General features: G+C 45.5%; 1 long non-coding RNA gene across 1 annotated transcript; it reads left to right on the top strand.

Annotated features, from left to right (window-relative positions):
* Positions 1-389: 389 nt before the first annotated feature.
* LOC129712820 (uncharacterized) lies at positions 390-8335 on the top strand. The gene is made up of 3 exons (XR_008726140.1): positions 390-840; positions 955-1054; positions 6769-8335. It is a non-coding gene; the product is annotated as an uncharacterized LOC129712820 (long non-coding RNA).
* Positions 8336-17691: the final 9356 nt, after the last annotated feature.

Raw genomic sequence — 17691 nt, 5'->3', positions numbered from 1 at the left:
CACTTCACCCACCTTTGCCTGTGTGTAAATGTAATGTAATTATGTGAAGCACTTTGGGGTCAATGCAAGTTGATTAAAAATGTGCTATATAAATAAGATTATTATTATTATTATCTCACAATAAATCTTTCCTATCCTAAAACTGTCCAAATGTATTTTAGGTGTTGCTATAGTATTTAGGTATAGTATTATCTGACCTGAATGGATAGCATGCAAACCAAAGCTTTTCATTGCACCTCAGTACACATGACAACAGCACACTAAACCTAAGGAATGTTCACCAGGTACAAGCACCTCATGAGGTTCATCATGCTAATTTTTAGTTATGTTTAGCTTAGAGATACAGCATGGAAACGGGCCCTCCTGCCTACCAAGTTTGGACCGACCAGCGATCCCCGCACACACACAAGGGACAATTTTTACATCTATACCAAACCAATCAGCCTACAAACCTGTACGTCTTTAAAATGTGGGAGGAAACCAGAGATCCCTCAGAAAACCCACACAGGTCGCGGGGAGAACGTACAAACTCCGTACAGACAGCACCCGTAGTCAGGATCGAACCTGGGTCTTTGGCGCTGTGAGGCAGCAACTCTACCACTGCGTCACTGTGCCACCCTGTGTGTAATTGTGCAGTGGTTTGGAGTTCAGCTCTTCAACTAATGGCCTCTCAACATCTTGTTTAGGAAGGAACTGCAGGTGCTGGTTTACACCAAAGATGGAGACAAAATGCTGGAGTAACTCAGCGGGACAGGCAGCTTCTCTGGAGAGAAGGAATGGGTGATGTCTTGGGTCGAGACCCTTCCTCATTCTGAGAGTCTGGGGAGAGGGAAACTAGAGGTATGAAAAGATATAGATAAGAAAAAAAACCTTTTCTCTGTACACCGGTATATGTGACAATAACAAACTAAACCAAAGTAATTTCCACCTTTCATTCTTTTGTTCTTCTACCAGAATTGCACCCGTAATTCACCAGTCTGTACAAACCCAGCCGCGATCCCAAAACGTTGCCGACTTCATCCAAACCTATTCCCATTCTGCTTTGAAATTCCAGGTAAGATTTGAAATTGCACAACAGGGAGTGTCTCTTCTGTTTATCTTTAGTGCCTGTTTCTTTTAATTCTTATTCGAGTTGTTTTCTGCATTTCCAGCTTCATGTAGCGTCTCAGAGTGACAATGGGCCTGTGATCATCGGTTCTCCCTTGCTCTGCTTCATCAAGCGTAGAACTTAAACATTTTTTCCGAGAGGAATTTGAATCCAACCATGTTCTTAAATATGTATTCACCCTCGCCACCTTGCAGCTGCTCACAATACAGTGACCTATGGGAAGCCCACATATCTCATTACACCCTCCGACAATAAGGGCCTAATGCCGACCATTGAGAGATTCCATCTCTCAGCAAACGTCTTGGTTCCACCTATTTCTTCCATTTTCTCTTTCCATTCAGAGCGACATATATGTTCAGAATAAGATGCAGCTGGCACAGCGGTAGAGTTGCTGCTGCACAGCGCCAGAGATCCCAGAGGCTTCGATCCTGACCACAGGTGCTGTCTGTGCGGAGTTTGCACGTTCTCCCCGTGACCACTTGGGCTTTCACCGGGTGCTCCGGTTTCCTCCCACACTCCAAAGACGTGCAGGTTTGTTTGTAGGTTAATTGGCTTCTGTAAATTATCCCTTGGGCGTAGAATAGAACTAGTGTACGGGTGATCGCTGGTCGGCGCGGACTCAGTGAGCTGATGGGCCCGTTTCCACTTTGCATCAGTAAACATAAACCAAACATCCGCTTCATTTAAGAAACATTTAGTGAAGTACATGGATAGGAGAGGTCTAGAGGGATATGGGCCAAATGCAGGCAGGTGGGACTAGTGTAGATGGGACATGTTGGCCAATGGGGACAAGTTGGGCTGTTTCCACACTGTAAAACTCGAAACATAAACAATTCATAGTGTACAATTGAAGTGTACAAGACATGTATAGTCTATACTGTGACTGGATAGCACGCAAACAAAAACCTTACCCGAGTACACACGACAATAAGTGTCAGTACGGCACGGTGAAGCAGCGCTAGAGTTGCTGCCTCACAGCGTCAGAGACCCGGGTTCCATCCTGACCACGGGTGCTGTCTGTACAGAGTGTGTACGTTCTCCCCGTGACCTGCGCGGGTTTTCTCCGGTTCCCTCCCACACTCCAAAGACCAAAGGTTTGCAGGTGCATTGGCTTGGTACAAGTGTAAATTGTCCCGAGTGTGCGCGCGTGCGTGTGTGTGTGTGTGTGTGGTGTGTGGTGTGTGTGTGTGTGTGTGTGTGTGTGTGCGTTAGTGTGCGGGGATCGCTGGTCGGCACGGACGCGGTGGGCCGAAGGGCCTGTTTCCGCGCTGTATCTCTAAACCAAACTAAACGGAACTAAAACTAGAGTTGCACTTAAACTGTCAAACTTGCATCTCCTTGACATCAAGATTCTAACTTGAATTATTCTAAATAGGCACAGTTTGCATTTTGCTGTTGTCACCATTGGCAACAGTTTCGATACGACTTGATTTCTGTTCAGTCTATGCGATACGCACTGTCATCTCAGACACATATTAATTTTGAGTTTCCGTTCTGTGAGATTCCAGTAAATGACAGCCAGATCTTTATTTTCCTCTCACGGGCCATGCTGGGCCACTGCCCGATTCATCGTCAGTATACGCAGATGTATCATTTGATGTGAATGGAGCAAGCTGGAGTGGAGGTAGGGCCAAGAAAAGATCAGGTCTTCCTTCATTAATCAGTCGAGATGCACGATGACACATGTGGGATCAAGTGAAAACAGCCTTGAGAACGCACTTTATTCCGTGCCTTGAAGATAGCAGATAAACATCAGATACCCAGTGGTGCAGCGGTAGAGATGCTGCCTCACGGCTTCAGAGAATCGTGTTCGATCCCGACTACCGGGCTGTCTGTGTGGAGTTTGTACGTTCTCCCGGTGGCCGTCTGGGCTTCCTCCGGGTGCTCCGGTTTCCTCCCACATTGCAAAGACGGTTAATTGGCTTCGGTAAAATTGTTCCCAATGTGTGCAGGATAGTGTTAGTATCTGGGGATCGCTGTTTGGTGTGGACTCAGTGGGCCAAAGGGCCTGTTCCCATGCTGTATCCCTAAAGTGTAATGCCTCAGCGTCCACTAACACGTTTCTGATTACCTTCAAAGAAATTAATCCAGTGAAAAGTATTCCCGACTATGCCCACATTGGACACTTGGCTTTACACTTGAGAACCCATACAGCCCACAACTAAATTCCAAATTATTGTCCACTAAACTCCCGTGTTAATAAAGGTAACCATGTTGTCTTTGCTCCATAGATGCTGCCTCACCCGCTGAGTTTCTTCAGCTTTGTCCTTCACTCCATAGATGCTGCCTCACCCACTGAGTTTCTCCAGCATTTTTGTTGACCTTCGATTTTCCAGCATCTGCAGTTCCTTCTTAAACCATGTTAGGAAAGATGCAAATGTGATCAATAATGGAAAGCAGAACACTGTATATAATGCTTTGGGAATTCAATCTTTAGACTTTAGAGACACGGTGTGGAAACAGGCCCTTTGGCCCATAGAGTTCATGCCAACCTGCGATCACCCCGTATGCTAGCACTATCCCACACACTGGGGAGCATTTACAATTTTACAGAATTAACCTACAAACCTGTACGTCTTAGGAATGTGGGGGGAGTGCGGAGAAAACCGACTACAAACTCTGTGCAGACAGTATCCGTAGTCAGGATCGAACCCAGATCTCGGACTCTGTAAGACAGCAACTCTTCAAGATTCAAGAGAGTTTATCGTCATGTGTCCCAGATAGGACAATGAAATTCTTGCTTTGCTTCAGCACAACAGAATATAGTAGGCATTGACTACAGAACAGATCAGTGTGTCCATATACCATTATATAAATATATACACGCATGAATAAATAAACAGATAAAGTGTAAATAAACAGATAATGGGCTATTAATGTTCAGAGTTTTGTTTGAGTTGAGTTTAATAGCCTGATGGCTGTGGGGAAGCAGCTATTCCTGAACCTGGACGTTGCAGTCTTCAGGCTCCTGTACATTCTACCTGAAGGTAGCGGGGAGATGAGTGGGTCTCTTACGCTGAGTTATAAGGTAAGCACTCAGGCCTTTTGGCTGTAGTTGCTCATGCCGACCAAGATGCCGCATCTACACCAGACCTGTGTTTGGCCTGTATTCCTCTAAACCTTTCCTATCCATGTACCTGTCTAAAGAAGGGTCTCAACCCGAAAAAGTCACCCACTGCTTCTCTCCAGAGATGCTGCCTGTCCAGCTCAATTACTCCAGCATTTTGTGTCTATCCTCTAAATATCTTTTAGCACTGTAACTCCTTATATGTTGTTGAACGAAAATCTGATCAGACTGAATTTTGTTTCTAATTTTAATGAGCCCATCACCCATTTGCAGGTGGTGTCCACATGCCGCTGAATACTGCTCACGTTAACAATAGTCTATCGGGCAAGAATCACGGGCTACCATCCCTCACTAGATCAGTCTTTGGTTAGTTCAAACATGTCGTCGTGAGACGGATAATATTGACTGGCCTCTGGTTTTCAATATACAACCTTGAATCCAATTGTTGAATCTTAATCTCCATTTATTAAAACTCCAGACATTTTGGAATGAAAGATATGTTATTTTAAAAATCATAAGCGCTGCAGGCTTCCAATAAACATATTGCCTGAGCAAGCAGCAAATAGCATCATCCTATGCACTTGAAAGATGCAAATGGGAAGCTTCTCTTCGAAATCCGCAGCCCATTTGATCTTGCCATCTTTATCACAGTAGCCCCTGACCCGTTTCTAATTAGGAACCACAGTAGAACACAAAAGCAAGACCGTCACCTCGCCCCTTCACCATTGAGACTTGAGGATATAGCACTCTTGATTAAGATATCAAGAGAAGTTCTTTCCTTTCCTTGGCCTGAACGATATCCTGTTGAGGTTAAGACTGAGGTAGTGTAGAGAGAGTCTCTGCAGACAAATATGTTTTTAATTTTTAATACATTTTTTTTCACACAATGCCTGGGGGCAATAATTATAAGATATCAGATGACCTGTTCCACATTTATTCTGTTCAATACATGAACAGATCTTTTTTTTTTTTTGCAGAGTTATTTGAGACATTGGGTTTTCCACCATGAAACCACACAGGTTTATTAATAAAACATAAGTCTGGCTTATCCAGCCTCCCACATAATCAGAGACAGAAAGTCTCTTGCTGGGTGCACAAGGAATAACAAATTAACTCTGCGATCTTCATTTGGAATATTATGGTTGCATTTGGCCAAATTGTGAGCTCCATTGTAGAATCAGCTATACTAAGTTTAATTCGGTTTAGTTTAGAGATACAGCGTGTAAACAGGCGATCCACGCACACTAACATTACCCCACACACTAGGGACAATTTTTATATTTACACCAAGCCAATTAACCTACAAACCTGTACGTCTTTGGAGTGTGGGAGGAAACCGAAGATCTCGGAGAAAACCCACGCAGGTCACGGGGAGAACACACAAACTCCGTACAGACAGCACCCGTAGTCAGGATCGAACCTGGGTCTCCGGCGCTGCATTTTACTCTACCGCTCTGCCACCATGATGCCCAAGTATATTGACAATGAAACACAAAACAGAGAACATAGAACATTTTATAGGTAGACAAAAATGCTGGAGAAACTCAGCGGGTGTGGCAGCATCTATGGAGTGAAGGAAATAGGCAACGTTTCGGGTCGAAACGTTGCCTATTTCCTTCGCTCCATTGATGCTGCTGCACCTGCTGAGTTTCTCCAGCATTTTTGTCTACCTTCGATTATCCAGCACCTGCAGTTCCTTCTTGAACATAGAACTTTATGGCCCTGGACAAGGCGCTTCAGCCCACAATGGCCATGCTGATCATGATGCAAGATAAACTAATACCCTCTGCCTGCATATGGTCCATATCCCCCCCATTCCCAACACATCCACGTGTCTATCTAACAGCTTCCTCTATCGTATCTGCCTCCATCACTACCCCTAGCAGTTTGTTCCTATGTAAGAAGAAGCATCATCTATTTCTTTTCTCCAGAGATGTTGCCCGACCCACTGAGTTATTCCAGCAAGTTCATAGGTTCATGACCAGAATAAGGCCATTCGGCCCTTCATGTCTCCGCACCTCTCCTTTAAGCCTTGCCCCTTTCACCTTACAGCTATGCCCTCTGTTCACCATACACACAGCACCCGAGGTCAGAATCGAACCTAGGTCTGTGGTCCTGAGAGGCAGCAACCCTAATGCTGTGCCATTCTTCTTCAGACCAGGGGTGTTCAAAACCCCGGCTGGGTCCCGTCTGTACGGAGTTTGTACGTTCTCCCCGTGACTAGCGTGGGTTTTCTCCGAGATCTTTGGTTTCCTCCCACACTCCAAAGACCGACAGGTCTGCAAGTTACTGACTTGAAACAAATGCCAATTGTCCCTAGCGTGTGTGTAGGATAGTGTTAATGTGCGGGGATCGCCGGCCAGTACAGACTCGGCGGGCCGAAGGGCCTGTTTCCACGCTGTAACTCTAATCTAAACTCACTGAGACTGCGGCACCAACATTTCCACACATCTGTACGTGCAAGGCAACCATTATTTAGCAAAAGCCGTTAACAAATCTCAGAGCCCCAGCTACATGTCGTCAAGAATGATGTCTCGGCAATCAATTTTCAGCAATAAGTTCACGATATTTTGCCTTCGTTTTTCATGTACAGGGTCCCCGAAAATCCATGCCGAATGCCGAATTATTTAATAAGCGGCAGATTTGAAGGTGTCCAGGACAAAAACAGATGATGCCCACCCCTGTTGAGTGAAGGCAGGTGCTCATTGAAAGAGCCTCTCAATAAAAACAAGCTCTGTGGGAATCAAAAGCTGCAGTCAACATGAAATGTTAACCTCCTCGGTGGAACAGTGGAACTATGTTAATAAAGATTTACTCGAGCAGGTAGGAGATGTTTGATCAATTATAACACTGAGATGTAACGGGGAAAGAAACACTTCACATCCAAAGAACCTCCCTGTAGAGTCCCCATTGCCTCTCAGAGCAGCTTTGCCAAAGGAGTCAAATTGCTATTGAGTCTAATAAGCCACTGTATATAAATCAGCTGTAGATTTCAAATATTACCGCACCATTATTGTGCACTAGTGCAAGCGCATTCATTTTGTTCATCTCTGAGGCTAAGTTGTGCAGGAAGGAACTGCAGATGCTGTTTTAAACTGAAGATAGCTGAAGTAACTCAGCGGATCAGACAGCATCTCTAGATGGGGTAGATCTCTGGATGAGTAGACCCGATGGGCCGAATGGCAAACATTCTACTCCCATCACATGTGATCTTATGAATGCCTCCAGCGTCTTTCAGGTAGGCTGCAGGAGGTTGGTCCCGGGACACACAGATGGCCGGAGAGAAGGAGAGAGAGTGACGATGGTTCACAGTCCGAGCCGGTCGTGATCGACGGAGGGGATGGGGAACCGCTCTGGCGGAACGAACACACAGGAACGCCGACTTTGAACTCGATAACATGGAGCCAAACATGGTGGTGTCGACATTATATGCAAAATTTGTTTCAGTGTGTAATGTTTAATTGCATATAAATCCAATTTTGCAATAATGCACCAATCGCAATAAATATCCAATGAGCCATAGTACGTTGCAGGTTGGGGAATTCTGCCATGCATCCATTAAATGATGCGATTGGTCAAGTATATGTACAATGCCTGCATTTTGAAAGCTGCATTTCTATACCAGCGTGTCAGAAGGAACTGCAGATGCGGGTTTAGACCGAAGATAGACACAACAAGCTGGACTAACTCAGTGAACCAGAGAGCAATGCTGAAGTAGTATCTACCGCTTTGGTGACCCTCAGACTGTCCTTAGACAATAGGTGCAGGAGTAGGTCATTTGACCCTTCAAGCCAGCACCGCCATTTAATGTGATCATGGCTGATCATCCCCAATCAGTTCCCCGTTCCTGCCTTCTCCCCATATCCCCTGACTCCGCTATTTTTAAGAGCCCTATCTAGCTCTCTCTTGAAAGCATCCAGAGAACTGGCCTCCACCGCCCTCTGAGGCAGAGAATTCCACACTCACCACTCTCTGTGAGAAAAAGTGTTTCCTCGTCTCCGTTCTGAATGACTTACTCCTTGTTCTGTCTTTGCCTTGCACTAAACGTTATTCCATTATCATGTATCTATACACTGTAAATGGCTCGATTGTAATCATGTATTGGTTTTCCGCTGACTGGATAGCACGCAACAAAAGCTTTTCACTGAGACCCTTCGTTTTATAACCATATAACCATATAACAATTACAGCACGGAAACAGGCCATCTCGGCCCTACAAGTCCATGCCGAACAAATTTTTTTCCCCTTAGTCCCACCTGCCAGCACTCGTACCATAACCCTCCATTCCCTGTCATCCATATGCCTATCCGTCTTATTTTTAAATGATACTCAATGTTCGAACCTGCCTCCACCACGTTATTCCATTGGGAGTATCATTCACTGTAAACCGCCAACCCCACTCTCTGTATTGTTTTTTCCCCTGACTGGATATTACGCCTAAACTTCTGTCCCTGAGACCCTCCCTTATAACAGCGCAAGTGGTCAAGGAAAGAGCATTCACGTCGCGGCCCTGTTTCCACCAATCCTTGCACCATTACGCCCAATAAGCAACAAGACAGGCACTATTGTATACAGATGCCAAGAAGTGTCTTCAGCTCAGGCTGAACAACTTCTAATCTTGTTTGTGGACTCGATAAGAAGATAACAGTACATGACTTTACAAAATGCATTGCCAATGAGAAATGGTATTGATGTTGAAGATACGGTTCTTTTTTAGAAACATAGAAAATAGGTGCAGGAGGAGGCCATTCGGTCCTTCGAGCCAGCATCGCCATTCATTGTGATCATGGCTGATCATCCCCAATCAATAACCCGTGCCTGCCTTCTCCCCATATCCCTCGACTCCACCAGCCCCTAGAGCTCTATCTAACTCTCTCTTAAATCCATCCAAATGATTTGGCCTCCACTGCCCTCTGTGGCAGGGAATTCCACAAATTCACAACTCTCTGGGTGAAAAAGTTTTTTTTCTCACCTCAGTCTTAAATGGTCTCCCCTTTATTCTAAGGCTGTGGCCCCTGGTTCTGGACTCGCCCAACATTGGGAACATTTTTCCTGCATCTAGCTTGTCCAATCCTTTTACAATTTTATACGTTTCTATTTCAATTATTTCTTCATAAATAATGAGCACCACAAATGAAACACAAACTAAACTTAGCACAACTATAAACACAATGTTCCTCATAAAACAGACAGGAAATAGAGGGGAGAATGAATGTTGATGAACCAGATAACTATCAAGGCTATTGAAGAATCACTCCCAAAATTCCAAGCTTCTGAATTGGGGCGACGTTCTCAGGAAAGATAGAGGAGGTTTCTCCTTTAGTTTAGTTTAGAGATACAGCGTGGAAACAGGCCTGTTCGGCCCACTGGGTCTGCGCCAACCAGCGATCCCTGAATCGCAGACGGTTGAATCTTGTATTCAGCATTGACGCCAATAATGAGTCCTCCTGACCTATTGGACACTTCTGTAAATTCACATTCCCGTGCTGTCATTCAGTGCAGAGATAATTATTCTGCCCCTTGTTCTGAAGAAGGGTCTCGACCCGAAACGTCACCCATTCCTTCTCTCCAGAGATGCTGCCTGGTCCCGCTGAGTTACTCCAGCATTTTGTGTCCACCTTCGATTGAAACCAGCATCTGCAGTTCTTTCTTACACAAAGAACTGCAGATGCTGGTTTAAACCGAAGATAGGTATCTACTGCTATACACTTGTACTGTATCCGAGATGCTTATCTAACGTGATTATGTTGTGATACTTGACCTGAACTGGATGCAGAACTGAATACCTCAGTACATGTGACAAATACAGTTCCATTGAGCTAGTGGCCCACACCATACCTGATTTTATATACATTTATTGAACTATCCTCTGGTAAACATGCACTGCTTTTCATGCCCCATTTACCCTTTCTGATTTATTAAAGCACAGCCTGATCGCAGCTTAATATTTTTACTCTAGGTTGGGGCTCTAGTTGTCATGTGATGGACGGATGTAACAGATCCACAGCAGAAAATGGATGAGTGAGCAGATAAAGTCCCCATCACATTCTGGAGCAAACTGTGCCGAACACCTGTGTTTACCTACACCCGACAGAACTTCCCACTGCTTTAGTCTGTTAACCTAAAGACATCTGAGACATGCCCTGGGGGACAATAAATATGCTTTGTGTTTACCTAATAGCTTTTAGGGGATTTTGCAGCTGACAGTGATTGCTCTCATTATTGAATTATTCAATGTATCTCAACAGCGCGAGACATATTAACTCATCACTCAATAACAAAGAGTTTTCAGGATCCTCTGCTTGTCTCGTGAGGCGAGAGGAGCTGCAGTGGTGTTTGTTTGATTGGTCATAGGCATGGGATAGGTCTCTGTCAGACTGGTGCAGATATATATTATTGCAATCCCGGGCACAATTACATTGGCGATCTCGTCATGGAAGCATTCCCCTACTGTTGAATCTTGCAAGATACAAATAGCCAGGACAACAAACTGGACAATGAGCAGAATCTTAACCACACAAGTCAAATTTCCCCTGGCGGCACAGCTTGTAGAGTTGCTGCCTCACAGCGCCAGAGACCCAGGTTTGATCCTGATCTCATCTACTGTCTGTGCGGAGTTTGCACGTTCTCCCTGTGACTGTGTGGGTTCCTCCAGGTGCACCGGATTCCCACCCAGATCCCAACGAGGTGAGAGTTCATAGTTTAATTTGCCTGTGTAAATTGCCCCGGGTGTGTAGGAGGTGGATGAGCAAGTGGGATAACAGAACTAGTATGAACAGGTGATCGATGGTGGGTCTGGAATCAGTGGGCTGAAGGGCCTCTTTCAATCACTCAATCAAGTAGACACAGAAGGGTTGAAAAAGAAAAATCAAAAGTTCCACGAAAGAACATGTCTCCATCAGCTCCAGATTACCCAATTGCTCTCAATCTATGACAACTTCTTGGTTTCCAACAGTTTCATTGCTTTAAAAAGGCATCCAACTTATGATGAAGTGACTCAAACTGAAATGTCGTCATTGCATTCCCTGCACAGTTGCTGCCTGACCCCTCGAGTTCCTCCAGCCATTTGTTTGTTGCTCAAGACACTCATTATGTCTGGAGCAAAGAAAATTAAAAGTGCTTGTTTTGTTTTTGTTACTTTATCCCAATCTTGGCTGCATATCTTACTACCCCTTGGGTTATTGGGGAATCATCGCCTATTCCTTCATTCCATAGATGCCGCCTCACCCACTGAGTTTCTCCAGCATTTTGTGTCTACCCTTGATTTTTCCAACATTTGCCGTTCTTTCTTAAACAAGTGTTACATCAACACAGAGAGAAGATTGGACTATGAACCTCTCTAGTCTAGAAACCACATTGTACAAGGCAAGGGTTCAGATTTGAGCATCAAGAGGTAGCAGCTAAAATTCATTGATCGATTTAAAGATATGGCATGCAAATTGGTCCTGAGTGGATGTGGAGAGGACATTTCCATGTGGGAGAGTCTAGGACTAGAGGTCGTAGCCTCAGAATTAAAGGATATTCGTTTAGGAAGATGAGGAGAAATTTATTTTGTCAGAGGGTGATGAATCTGTGGAATTCTTTGCCACCGAAGGCTGTGGAGGCCAAGTCAGTGGATATTTTTAAGGCGGAGATAGATTTTGATTAGTACGGGTGTCCGAGGTTATGGGGAGAAGGCAGGAGAATGGGGGTTAAGAGGGAGTGATAGATCAGCCATAGATAGACAAAAAATGCTGGAGTAACTCAGCGGGACAGGCAGCATCTCTGGAGAGAAGGAATGGGTGACGTTTCGGGGTCGAGACTCATCAGCCAGGATTGAATGACGGAGTAGACTTGATGGGCCAAATGGCCAGATTCTGCTCCTATGACTAATGGAATTATGAAGCCTGGATCATGAAAATTGGCAGAATTCCTCAATTCCTTTGAGAGATATTAAGAAGGGAATGGATGATAGTTCCATAAACTATAAGGACACATTCTTAAGCTTCTATTCCAGCCTGCTGCTCAACTGGTACAGACACTTGGGACAAAGAATGTGGGAGGAGGAATGTGTTGCATATCCTTATGATAAGCTCACTGGGTCAACATTACCAAGAGCAACATGCGAGTTTATCCGTAACACACTGGCAGAACGGTCAAAGCTGACTAAAAGATGAGACGGCTCTGCATCCCTTCCCACCACAAGCATCTGTGGGACATATTCCATTTGGAACGTGTGATTTACGTTCCTTCCTGGCACTTGAAGCATCAGGCAGCGTGGAGCCCGGTTCTTGCAAGCTCTCATGACCCACTGGCCTTTGGCAAGAGCAACTTCCCAGGAAACAGCCATCATCCTCCCCCTCAGTATAAATCGAGAAAGTACATTTAGATAGCGCTTTGCACAAGCCCAGTGGAACTCAAAACACATCGTCAACTCATTACTTTTGAAGCATCATTACTGTTGCAGTGCAAGAAATACAGCTGTCACTTTCAAAAGCTTCAAGATGGCAGTGATGAAACTATCTATCTCCGAGTGGCGGCACGGTGGCGCAGCGGTAGAGTTGCTGCCTTTAAGGGCATCTCCCAGTCAGGCTATTTTTTAGACGACTACAGGCGGCTAGGCTGTCGCCCACATGATCGCCGGGTGTCGCCTGTATGGTCGTGAGTCGTCTCCTCAGTCGCCCAAAGAGTCGTAACGTCTTTCTGGTCGCCACTGGATTTTCAACATGTGGAAACATTTACGGAGACAGTCGGGGACAGTGGGTGGGGCGGCTCTGGCCAGCAGCGGCCTCTGCAGTCTGTCCGCGTTTTTATTATTTTCTGTCTGTGTTTAAATGTAGTTTTTGTTATTTTTTGTGGGGGTGTGTGTGTGGGGGGGGTGGAGGTGGGGGGGGGGGGGGGGGGGGGGGGGGGAAACTTTTTAAATCTCTCCCTGCACTGGAGACCCGACCTTTTTCCCGTCGGGTTTCCGTTGTCGTTGTGGCCGCAACGAGGAGCGGCCTCCAACAGGAAGAAGCCGGGGACTCTGGTGCTACTCACCGTCGCCGTCGCGGGGCTGGCCGAGTCCGGAGCGGTTGGAGCGGTGGAGGAGCGTTGCTGCTGCTGCTGCCGATGCCGCTGCTGAGTCGGAGGCTGCTGCTGCGGGTCTGCGGACAGCGGCGCCGGGAGCCCGCGGATCCCTGGAGAGAGACCGCTTTTCGGGGCTCCTGGAACGGCGAATTCTCTTGCCCGTGTTGTGGGGTTGAAGAGCTCCTGGAGCGGGGCCTGACTACACACTGCCCCGCGCGGCTGGAATGGCCGCGGGACTTTGCGAGCGCACACCGGGGGCTCCAACGCCAAGACCCGGTGTGCGACCTCGCACCACCCGGCGTGGCTTCAATGGCCGCGGGACAATCGCCATCGCCAGCCGGGGGCTTTGACTTTGACTCTGACATCGGGGGGGGGGGGGGGGGGGAGAGTGCAGTGGAGAGATAAGTTTTTTTTGGCCTTCCATCACAGCTATGTGATGGATGTTTATGTAAAATGTAATTATGTTGTGTCTGGGTCTATTTGTGTGTAATGTATGGCTGCAGAAACGGCATTTCGTTTGGACCTCTAGGGGTCCAAATGACAATTAAATTGACTCTTGACTTGACTCTTGACTTTGACGCCAATGAGCGTAGCTTGACTTCTACTGACGTAGGTGCTGTCTTCGGTTTTTTTTGTTGTTAAAGTATTGATTCTATTTCAAATTTTATGTCGAGGGGGGGGGTCCAGTTGCTGGTTTTTGGATGACCTGCTACGACTATGACAGTCGCTGGCAGTCATCTAAAAATAGCCTAGGTGGGACAGCCCCATTACAGCACCAGAGACCCGGGTTCGATCCAGACTACAGGTGCTGCTGGTACAGAGTCTGTACCTTCTCCCCGTGACCTGCGTGGGTTTTCTCCGGGTGCTCCGGTTTCCTCCCACACTTCAAAGACGTACAGGTTTGTAGGTTAATTGGCTTGGAGACTAGATGGACTCTACATTTAAGACATTATCCCATTATTACCTCATAATAACCTCATAATACTACTCTGGAGTGTAAGTGCTCAGGCATGAATAACTGGATTTGGACGGTGTGACTCAGATGCAGGAATGTTATCCATTGAGCAATAGTGCAGCCACAAAATGGAGAGAATGTGTCTAATCCTATCTGACCTATGACCAATGATATACACCAAAAGCTGGAGTAACCCAGTAGGACAGGCAGCATCTTTGGAGCGGGGGAATGGGTGAGGTTTTGGGTCGAGACCCATCTTCAGAATGAAAGTCAAGGGAAAGGGAAATGAGAGAGAGAAGACGATAATGTATGTGCATGCAGGCAACATTTTCACCATCTCCTTTTAATGCAGGATAAGCCAACAACCTCAATGATTTGCTTTGAACATTAAAAGTGGTTGCACAAACACCAAATGGATACTTTAATTGCAAGTAAAGAGAATGAAAGGTGAAAACCACTAACAGATCTAAAGCAGCATGGGTGAAGGTCCCTGTGGTGTACATCAAACCCAACCTGAGATACTTCTACAAACTGCCCTGAGTTAGACTGGGCAGATCAATAATGATCCCTATGACAAATCCAATGGGGCTCGTATTTTGGCTGTGATCCTTCCATTATGTTCATAAGTTATAGGAGCAGAATTAGGCCATTCAGCCCATGGAGTCTACTCCACCAGATTTATCTCTCCCTCTCAACCCCATTCTCCTGCCTTCTCCCCATAACCTTTGACAATTTTACTAATCAAGAATTTGTCAATCTCCACTTTAAAAAAATACTCCCGACTGTGGCAAGTAATTCAACAGATTCACCACCCTTGGACTATAGAAATTCCTCCTTGCCTCCGCTGAGTGACTCCAACATTTTGTGTCTTTTTGTGTAAACCAGCATCTGCAGTTCCTCGTTTCCACATCTCGATAGCATTCTCATTTCATCCCCTCCACTAACAAATTTTCTCCACTTGAGTGGCTCCAGTATATTATTCTTGGTCAATAACAGAATATTCTGGGGAGGTCGAACGAGAGTAAAGTTTCATATCTTCAATGAAGAAGACATGAATTTGTACTGCTGTGCCAAGCCGTAATGTCAGCCTTAGGGAAAGAATAGACAAGAAATCACACTCGGTCTACATCGATGGTGTGCAGGTGGAGATAGTCAAAAGATTCAAAAGAATAAATGTCACCTGCGATTTGTCCCAGACCAGCCACATCGAAGCTATGGTCAAGAAAGCACACCAATGCCTCTACTTTCTGAGAAGGTTAGGGAAGCTTGACTGCTCCCAACAATCCTCACCGTTTTCTACAGATGTACCACAGAGAGCATTTCACTCAAGATGCATCACAGCCTGGTTTGGGAATAGCTCCATCCAAGAACACAAGAAATTGGAGAGTTGTGGACACCACCTAGACCAAAACTTAAACCAAATTTCATTGACTCCATCTACACTTCACATTGCCTCGGCAAGGCTATTGGCATAATCAAGGACCAGTCGCACCCCGGTCACTCCCTCTTCTCACCTCTCCCATCAGGCAAGAGGTACAGAAGTTTGATAACCAGATTCAGGGGCAGTTTCTTCCCAGCTTCTATCAGACAACTGAACACTCCTCACATCAGCTAGAGTCAAGTCAAGTCAAGTTTATTTGTCACATACACATACGAGATGTGCAGTGAAATGAAAGTAGTCCTGACCTCTCATCCTCCTCATTGGAGACCTTTAAACTTTCCTTAATCGGACTTTATCCTGCATTAAATGTTGTATGTTCTATCCTTTATCTGTGGTCTGTGGCAAGGTTGATTGTAATCATGTACAGTCTTTTCCTTCACTGAATAACACAGCTTTTCATCATTCCTCGGTACACGTGACAATAATAAACTAAACTAAAACTACATTTTCTATTTAGCTTTCATCCAATGACCGAGTGTCCACAATTACGTGTTTCAGTGAATCACCAGACTTTTTCCCAGGGAAAGTGAGCCTCAAACTAGAAGATATATATTTAAGTTGACAGGGGGAAAGTTTTAAAGGGCACCTGAGGAACAACTTTTTCCACACAGAGGCCAGTGGGTATTTAGAACGTGCAGCCCGGGAAAGTGTTTGAGGCAGGCACAATTACAATGTTTAAAAGACATTTGGAAAGGTACATGGATAGGAAAAGCTCAGTGGGATATGGGCAAGTGGGACTGGTTAGGTTAGGCAACTTGGTCTGTATAGACAAATTGGGTCATGAGGCCTCTTCCATGCTGTAAACCTCCATGACTATAGATTTTAGTTTAGTTCAGAGATACAGTGTGAAAACGGGCCCTTTGGTCCGCACCGACAGGCGATCGATCCCCTCATATTAACACCTTCCAACACCCACTAGGGACAATGTTTACATTTACCAAGCCAATTAACCTACAAACCTGCACGCCTTTGGAGTGTGGGAGGAAACCGAAGATCTTGGAGAAAACCCACGCAGGTCACAGGGAGAACGTACAAACTCCGTACAGACAGCACCCGTAGTCGGGATCAAACCCGGGTACATGGTGCTGTAAGGCAGCAACTCTACTGCTGCACCACCGTGCTGCCCTCAAAGATGATTAGGTGTTAGCTCATCAATTAGGATCTGTGGTAGACAAAAATGCTGGAGAAACTCAGCGGGATGGGCAGCATCTGTGGAGAGAAGGAATGGGTGACGTTTAGTGTCGAGACCCTTCTTCTCCAGCATTTTTGTCTACCTTCGATTTTTCCAGCATCCGCAGTTCTTTCTTAAACAAGTTAGGACCTAGATGAGTTATGATCTTTACAAAGTATTCTTGACGAGACTAAACCTTTTTCAACTTCCAACGCTCCAGCACACTAGTCGGATGCATAACCTCAAGTCCCACGAGCCAAAGACATTGCGTGGTAGAATAGAGGGAAAATTCACCATTGTTCTCCAGTTGCCGTGGTCTTTTGCCCCAAACCCTGCATGACAAATTGGTGTCTGCTCTTCATGGAACAAATAAGTCAAGCATTCAAACACACTTTCACAAACCAAGAGCTGGATTCCCATCAAATGTTAGGCCATTAACCCCATTAATATAATCTTGGGAGAACTACAAAAAAAAAAAAACATGATTCACCAGAAAATATAACCACAGCAGATTCAATTGGACAGGCAATTCAGTATTGTGGGTCCACTCAAAGATCCAAACATTCCCAGATGAACAAACAAGGTCATATGTCAATGTAGTTGACCATTGGGTCATGTTTAAAGCTAGTTTATTCTAGCAAGTACGATAGAACGATACAATAGAACTTTATTTATCCCAGGGGGGAAATTGATCTGCCAATTTCCTATAAAAACACCAAAAACCAAATACTTGAAAGATGAAATTAAAGTGACGAGTGGAAAGGCTTGGAGGATGTGCAAAGATTTGTGAGTGGGGGGACCCAGAGAAAACCCACATGGTTACAGGGAGAACGTACAAACTCCATGCAGACAGCACTCATGGTCAGGGTGGAATCCGGGTCTCTGGGGCTGCGAATGCACC

This window comes from Leucoraja erinacea, chromosome 33, assembly GCF_028641065.1.
Source record: "Leucoraja erinacea ecotype New England chromosome 33, Leri_hhj_1, whole genome shotgun sequence".
NCBI classification, from domain to species: Eukaryota; Metazoa; Chordata; class Chondrichthyes; order Rajiformes; family Rajidae; genus Leucoraja; species Leucoraja erinaceus.
Note: the sequence above shows the minus strand (reverse complement) of the source record. Positions and strands in the feature narration are given on the sequence as shown.